Source organism: Camellia sinensis, chromosome 11 (genome assembly GCF_055761805.1).
Source record: "Camellia sinensis isolate YWXY chromosome 11, ASM5576180v1, whole genome shotgun sequence".
Classification (NCBI taxonomy): domain Eukaryota; kingdom Viridiplantae; phylum Streptophyta; class Magnoliopsida; order Ericales; family Theaceae; genus Camellia; species Camellia sinensis.
In genome coordinates this window covers 9983197-9990386 of record NC_138971.1, presented here as the reverse complement: position 1 = coordinate 9990386, position 7190 = coordinate 9983197, and the positions used below count along the sequence as shown (strand labels likewise).

Below are 7190 nucleotides of genomic sequence, written 5' to 3'. Positions count from 1 at the left end.
GGAATAAATATAGGGGTATATATGTAATTTCAGCTCGGGGAAAACGGGGTCGAGGATGGGGTCGAGGCTGGGGCTCAAAAATATATCACCATTCCCGGCTTGAAAATTATCAGGAATTTATTTTCGAATATCATCCCCGGTCCGTCGGAGGTATTTTTCGAGAAAAAATCATTATAATCGAGGTCGGGGGGTCAGGTTCCTGTTGGGCCGAGTTTAAAAGTAACGAAGAGAACCCTAAACACAAAATATGGGGGAATGGGGGGTACCCATCCTGACCCATATCCTACGAATATTTTAAAACACTGTACGCCACTTAGCTATGTTTGGAAAGTGAGTGTTGTGGCTTTTTTTTGGTTAAAATAGTTACAAAAAATAAAATAAGTTTTTTAATTTAATAAGATAAAATATCACATTCAATCCATAATCATTACATCTTTTTCTCACAAAAAAGTCAAAAAAGCTAAAAACTCTTTTCAAACTAGACTTTTTAGCCTTAAGCTAAAATAACCAAAAAATTCAAAAAGTCAAAAAGCCAACTCACTTCCCAAACAGAGCGCAGGCTTATTTTGGAGAGATAGTAAAAAATAATTTTTTGACTTTTAACTAAACTTTTGACATTTTTAGACAAATAATTTAAAAAGTCAGTAAAAAGTTGCTTTTGGCTTTTTTAATTAATACTTGTTTATGATGTCAAATCACAATAAAATGACCAAATTATCCCCATTCAATTTAAAATATTTACAACTTTATCCATGTAGCACATTTTGACCCATGAAGGATAGAATTGTAATTTTACTAGTGGCTGAAAACCAACTTCTCAAATGAAAAAAATACAAAAAAACTAACTTTTAACTTTTGCTACAAAATTAAAAAAGTGGCTAAAAGTTAAGCTCCCAAAACACCCCTTAATTGACTTGACGAGTTAAAAAAAAAGAAGAAATTCATATCTTTGAGTTGGATCTCCATGAATATCCATGAGGTAGAATCTCATTGCCATCCCTAAATGGGAGTACAAGTTCCACATATGAGATTTATGGGTAAAAACCCAAAGAAGAACAACGAATATCATAATTTTAACATTGATTGTAATTAAAACTTTTGTTGTTTGCACCCAAAAAAAAAAAAATTAGTCATTTTTTAAAATTATTATATTCAAATATAAAAAGATGAACATATCAGGAGTCAATTATTGTAATATATTTTAAATAAAATTTCACTCCATCAATTTGGACTTTGAATTTACAAATTAACCAAATAAAATGTTAGATATGCACATAAGATTTATATATATACTAGCGAATAATCCGTACCTAAAGGCACTACCAACACAATTTGATTGCAAACCACCCTCTCTCATTGGCGAACATAATTTTTTTGAAAGAAACTCTAATTTGACAACAAAATGAACTCATCTCAGTAATAAAAACAATCAAAAGAACAATAAGATAAGCATGAATAGCTTACTATAATATCATTGAATTAGATGATTTTATGGTTTGAATCTGAACAACACCAAAAAAACTCAGCAAACTTATATATTGAAGAGTGATAATTACATGTTTCACAATTTTCTGCAAATGACGTTGTCATAGCAAAAAATGATCTTATTCCAATTTGTTTTGTAACTAATCGATTTGTTCTGACCCCATCATTGGCTGAAACACATGAGAAATAGCATTGAACAAAGATTCCAAATATGAATGTGAGAGAGAAGATTACACTGGTTTTACATACTGAAACCTAACAATAAAATGATAACTCTTGTAAAGAAATCTTCCTAGTTGAATCAGGGAGCAAATTTCAATACCAGCAAAAATACGAATTAGGTAAACCTCTCCAAACACTTTGATCTAGATAGCAAATTACCACAGTGAATCAAACATAGAACACACATTGATGAACTTGCCATTTTTCCAATTGTCTAAGCTTTGTAAATGGATCAAATAATTAAAATTAAAAGACCTTAAAAAAACACAAACCATTCATTGCAAAATTCAAGAAAAAATCAAAATTTTGTGTCATGACTATTAGATTAGTCCAAAAGACAATATTCTTAATCATTGAAAGACATGAATAAGCCAAAATTGTACATTCCTAGCAATGTATGAAGCAACACATAACAAATTAATTGAGAAAAAGAAATAGAGATGATATGAAATGCATAGCTCTAAAACTAATTTGGAAGTAACAATGAATTTGAATACTAATCTTGCAAACAAAAATCAGTTTTTTACTTTGATATAAAGGACCCAACCAATCATCACTTCACAAATAAAATCAAATGTACACAGTGCTTCATATAAAAATTGTAAGAATCAACAACATAACTGTAAATAAAGCAATTAAATTGGATACGATTTTCACTTTTGAAGCACTCTTTCTACAATTGAAACCTTCTTAGATACACATAAAAATTAATACCAAAACAATTGAAGAAACTAACACCAAATTTAACTATATAAAAAAAGAGGAATAATAAAAGACACACATAAAAATGAGTCTGCTTAATGGCGGGAAGCTCTCTAGAATCAAGATTCATTCCCACATAAACGTAGCCAAATGCACTGCAATCAGTGGCTGAGCAAAAAGTTGTGGCTTTGAGAAAAGCCTTATTCACAGTTGAAAATGCTGGACTCGATTTCATGAGGAAGCCTCTAAAGACACCTCCAAGCATGATGGGTGTTATTCTAACTATGATAGGAATACAAATAGAAGATTTAATAAATGCAATGAAATAATATTTTAATTCAATAATTTTGGAAATTGACAATTGTTTACACAAATATAAAAAGAGTGATATTAGGGGTTTGTGATGGGGATACCCACTGGATCTGTTGTCAAATCTCTTAACCAAAGTGGCCTCAATCTATTCTTGGCCTGGCATGCTCACTTGAAGAGCTTCAATCGTCAAAATCAACTACTCATCGATCATTGACTTCAAGCTATAGTTATCCATTAGCACTCTATAGATCAAGCCCTTTCAACTCTCAATTGGCCCATCGCAACTCACAAACCCATGGTGGAGACAAGAAGAGAGAGAGTGGTAGCATGGTCTCTCTTAGTAATGCAACGCAGCTAAAAAAGAAAAAAGAAAAAAAGAGAGACACAACCATGAGCAAAAACACAACAGCGATCAAGAGCAGCAAGTTCGAAGTCTTACCTTGCAAGTGTGAGTTCGAAGGGTTGTAAGGGAAGAAGGAGCAGCATTGTTTGAATTTCAACAATGGAAATTCAACCTAAAAATGTTAACCCAACATAGCCAAAAACAAAAACAGACACAGCCATGAGCCAAAAACAAACCCAGCCAAAAACAAAAATAGTTATCAGTCATACGTACTGTAATGAATAGCCCAGTTCGAAGGGTTGGGAAGGAGGAGAGGAGAGAAACGACGTAATCAACATAATCAACAACCCGAATTTCTAAGAAATACAATTGAACAAACAAACAATTGAACAAATAATAGAAAATACAATTAAAAATTCACAACAACCATTGAATCAAGATGGTACAAAGAAAACTACCAAACATTTGGGGTACAATGGGAAGCTTTTCCCTCATAGCAAAATTAAGAAAGTTCATCAGCAATTAACAAAATAATATGCAAAAAACTTTGAGAAACAAACAATTAGTCACAGATTCAGCTCATTTCAATCTTCATTCAAATAAAAACAATTTTTATAAATTCAATCATCATAGCATAAATATGTATAGACACATACATTTAGAAGATTACAAAATGGTAGGTAAACCTAAACCCAAAAGAGGTGTTAAATGTTTTTATTTTGCACCTTTTGTGAGTAACAAAACAGAGCAGAAAGAGAAGAAAAAAGAGATTACCTTGGTGAGAATCAGTTCAGTTCCTGCTCTAGAGTCGGAAATTTCTGTTTGGTAACTGGTAAAAACAACGAAGTCAACAAAGAAAGGGGAGTGAGCAATTTCAGATAAATAAAGAAACTGCAATGAGAGGAAACATGTGGTTAGCAAACAAGTAAATAAAGCAAAAAAAAGGAACTTCAACGGAAGAATTTAAGGAAAGAATAATTCAAGCACATAAAGAAATAAATATGTTTTGCAACATTCATAGGAAAATATTACATCACAGGACAATGAAGAAACTTCAATGTTAGCAAACAGATAAATAAAGCAAAAAAAAGGAACTTCAAGAAAAAAAAAACTGTAATGCCTTTATAATTAGTCTCTTACTCTCAACATCATCATACCAAAAGGTTAAGGAAGAAATTGCAATGCCTTTAATCGAAAAAAACTTAACTTAAAAAAAAAAAAGGGTGAATTACACTAATAGTCCCTATAGTTTGGGGCTTGTATCACTTTTTGGTCCATAACTTTTCAATTGTGACATATTTGACCCTGAATTTTAAATTTTGTTCCAATTAAGGACAATTGAAGATATCATTAGATTTTTCAAGGGTAAAATCGTCAATTTGATAAAATATAAACTAATTTGACAAAAATAAATGTCAAACAAATATTTTTAATTTTTTAAAAATTATTTCTACCTACTAAAAATAAAACTTGTAAAATTGATAAATCTTTTAGACATTTATTTATTTATTTTACCAAATTAATTTTTATTATGTATTTGGATGATGATCATGTAAAATTAATTTTAAAAAATAATCATGTAATTTTTATTAATTTTTATCAATTTTACATAATTTTATCATTGGTGGATAAAAATAATTTTAAAAAAATTAAAAATATTTTTTTGATATTTATTTTTGTCAAATTAGTTTATATTTTATTAAATTGATGATTTTGCCCTTGAAATTAAACAATGGTATCTTCAATTGTCCTTATTTGGAACAATATTCAAAATTCAGGGTCAAATGTGTCATAATTGAAAAATCAAGGACCAAAGTGACACAAGTCCCAAACTATAGGGACTATTTGTGTAATTTGCTCAAAAAAAATTTACGACAGGATGATAACAATAGAAAAAAAAAAGGCACTGCAATGTTAGCAAACAGATAAATAAAGCAAAAAAAAGGAACTTCAAGATAAAGAAACTGCAATGCCTTTATAATTAGGCTCTTGCTCTCAACATCATCATACCAAAAGGTTAAGGAAGAAACTGCAATGCCTTTAATCGAAAAAAATTTAACTCAAAATAAAAAATATTACAACAAGAACCACTGCAACCATATTTGATGCTCAAAAGCAACACTATAAAATGATCATTCTATTTAATCAAAAACAGAACCAGCCAAGTGATAATTATATTTTGATACAACAGGAACCACTACAATCAGATTTGATGCTCAAAAGCAACACTATAAAATGATCATTCTATTTAATCAAAAACAGAACCAACCAAGTGATAATTATATTTTGATAACCACCATTAAGAAATCATTATACTATTTACCCCCACTTAATAATACTCGTGAAAAAATAATATTTTCAATTTCATCTTTTTGAATGATTAAATCCAAACTATTTTTAAAAAGTCACTCAAAAATCTTTAGCCCATCAAAGTTGGAGTATTTTGTTTTCATCCATTTTCCATAATAAACAGCACAATATCTCAAATTCTGGGAACCCTGTTCAAGCAAGCAAACACAACAGAGATTTGAGTAATTGATCATAGAAAACAACACAAACATCATTAGGCTTGAACACAAACCAAACAAAAAATACAACAACATAGCAAACATGAACTAACAAGAACTGGGAAGCAAACACTGAAATGAAAATTGTGCAAATTTTGGGCCACTGTTCATGGAAAAACATGACAGCAATCAAGTCTTACCTTGCGAGTAGGAGTTCGAAGGGAGTTGAAGGAGGAGCAACGTTGTTTGAACCTAAAAATGCTAAAAACAAACCCAACCGAAATCAAAACAAACAAACAATCTTACCTTGCCAAGCGTCGGTAGAGGACAGAAGTGATGTAGGAGGATGTGGGAGCTGGAGATGAAGGGATTAAGGCTGTGGCTGGGAGGGATAAAGGAGGACAGGAAGAAGGGGTTTGAGTTTGGGTCTCTGGCGAGGGAGAGGAGAGGTGGTCGGTAGTCGCGATGGCGGTGTTCAAGCGGGTTTTGTTGAAGAAGAAGAAACAGAGAGGGAGGGAGAGATAAAAGAGGGAATGGAGAGGAGACGTGGGTAGGGTAAGGGAGATAAATGTTGGATGGAAAGTAAATATATTTGATCATTGATATATATTTAGGATTGATTTAGACCATTAAAATCAAATGTCTTGTTTTATCTCTATAAAAAAATAAACCATGAAAATTTAAATTAGATGTATTGGGCATAATTAAGGAATGGATGGAGGGTGTTGTTCGAGTTGTAAGCGGATCTTGTTTTAATAATTCAAATTATTTATTTTGTTTGGTCAAAAAAAAAATTTAATTAAATAATTGTAATATATTTAATTTATTACATTTGTCATAAATAAAATTAAAAAAATAGACAATAAGTGTATTTTTGAAAACAGACCATTCACTTTTTTAGTGACAAATACTATAAATTGAATTGGCTACAATTATTATTATATATATATATATATATATTTTTGTGGATGATATACACGAACAGTCTGATAAAATGAATTGTTTGGACATCGGTAACCCTTTTATCAAATCACATTGTATCTCAAAAAATAAATGGTAAATGTAATTTAAAGTGTAAAATTGAATATAAATGTGATTTGATGAAAGAGTTACAAAAATCCGATCAACTTATTTTTTTACAAACATATTCTACTCAATGTACTTTAAAAAATGAACAATTCAAATTATCAAGTGATTTTCAAAATAGACCCAATTGGAACCCCAACACATGCTCTCTTTTTAGGCCATTTCTATCAATTTTATGGCCCTTCACATTTAAGAGCATCCATAGTGGAGCTGTTAAGGGGTGTGTTAGTGTCAGCTGTTAATATTTTGACTAGTGAAAGGCTCAAATGATGCTCCAATAGAGTTGTTAAGGGGTTTGTTAGTGTCATCCATTAGTGCCAGTTATTAATTTCTTTGTTATATGTAGCGAGCCTTTTAGCCAGCGAGAGAGAGAGAGAGAGAGAGAGAAAAAATAGAGAGAGAGAGAGAGAGGGAGGAGGGGGACACTGGGAAGTGTAGTGGGGTCATCCGACCGAATGTCCAGATCCTTGTTGTTCTGTTGCTGTTTTTCTAGGTTCAGATTTTGGGTTTCGTGGTGAGGAATGTAGTGATGA

The 7190-nt window shown here is 31.2% G+C and overlaps 1 long non-coding RNA gene across 1 annotated transcript; it reads right to left on the bottom strand.

Moving 5' to 3' along the window:
• Nucleotides 1–2337: 2337 nt before the first annotated feature.
• LOC114296100 (uncharacterized) lies at nucleotides 2338–6158 on the bottom strand. Its single transcript, XR_003641093.2, has 4 exons — nucleotides 5772–6158; nucleotides 3839–3893; nucleotides 3161–3420; nucleotides 2338–3075 (listed from the first exon to the last, which is right to left on the bottom strand). It is a non-coding gene; the product is annotated as an uncharacterized LOC114296100 (long non-coding RNA).
• Between the last annotated feature and the right edge of the window lie 1032 nt (nucleotides 6159–7190).